The sequence below is a fragment of the Nematolebias whitei genome, chromosome 14 (assembly GCF_014905685.2).
Source record: "Nematolebias whitei isolate Nwh7 chromosome 14, NemWhi1, whole genome shotgun sequence".
Lineage (NCBI taxonomy): Eukaryota > Metazoa > Chordata > Actinopteri > Cyprinodontiformes > Rivulidae > Nematolebias > Nematolebias whitei.
Window position 1 is genome coordinate 1,195,998 of NC_056511.1, and position 1,475 is coordinate 1,197,472.

The 1,475-nt window shown below is 37.6% G+C and overlaps 1 protein-coding gene across 1 annotated transcript in view; it reads left to right on the forward strand.

The window, feature by feature from the left end:
• The window catches only part of LOC119419832 (cysteine-rich and transmembrane domain-containing protein 1-like), a 14,124-nt gene that overhangs the window by 1,321 nt on the left and 11,328 nt on the right, over nt 1-1,475 (forward strand). The window lies entirely within an intron of this gene.

Here is a 1,475-nt window from a genome sequence, read left to right on the forward strand (position 1 = left end):
CAACACGAACATGTACACAACATGAAAATGTGCACAACATGAACATGTAAACAACATGAACATGTACACAACATGAACATGTAAACATAAACATGTACACAACATGAACATGTAAACATCATGAACATGTGCACAATATGAACATGTACACAACACAAACATGTACACAACATGAACATGTAAACAACATAAACATGTACACAACATGAAAATGTACATACCATGAACATTTAAACAACCGACATCCTGTGAGTTTGTCTGCTGCAGAAACTGAAGCAGTTTATTTGGAAACAAAGAAAATGTTTGTGAGAACCACGAGTGGACGATCAGCTGGTTGCCATGGAAACGCTCTCATTAGATTAGAGCTGGTATGAAGGCAGCTGACCAGGGGTTAGACCGAGCCCTGACTGAGACTATTCACAGGAAAAGCTGAGTCAGTTAGTTGTTTTTTCAGAATTTAACATCGGATGACATAAAACATGTTGTTTTTTATCAAATAGTCACATTTTAACATTTAATGTTATCAAACAGGTTTTATTTTTCTGAATGTTTTAATTATATATTTACTGAAAAATAAAATCACATTTCTTTCTGTTGATGGAACAACTTTCTTTTGTTTTTAACTTGTCTTTTCTTCTAAAAGACTCCGATCACATTGGCTCATTTGACAGTTGGAAAATAAAATAATATTAAATAAAAAATGTTCCCTGCTCTTTTTAAGATTTTATTAATTGGTGGGAAAATGTAAATTCTTTAGTAGCTGCTAAAACCTAAACATTCAAATTAGTTTACTTCCTTCCATCATCCATCCATCATCCATGATCTATAATTCAGCCATCCATCCAGCATCCTTCCATTATCCAGCCATCATCCATATAGCCATTCGTCATCCATCCATCCGTCATCTATCCATCCATTATCTGTCCATCCATCATCCATTATCTATTCATCCATCATCCAGCATCCTTCCATCATCCATCCTTCCATCATCCATTCATCATCCATCATCTATACATCCACCAGCCATCCATCCATCATCCATTGTCTGTCCATCCATCATCCAACATCCAGCATCCTTCCATCATCTTTCCATCACACATCTATCATCCATCCATCCAGCATTCTTCCATCATCCATCCATCATCCATGATCTATCCATCCATCATCTTTCCATCGTCCATCCAGCCAGCATCCTTCCATCATACATCCATCCAGGATCCATCAATCTATCCATCTATCCATCATCGTCCATCCATTCATTCATCCATCATCCAGCATCATTCCATCATCCTTCCATCCAGCTTCCTTCCATAATCCATTCAGCCAGAATCCATCAATCCATCCATCTATCAATCATCATCCATCATCCATCCATCCATCATCCATCCATTCATCCATCATCCAGCATAATTACATCATCCATCCATCTATCCATAATCCATTGTGCATCCATCCATCAGCCTTCCCTCATCATC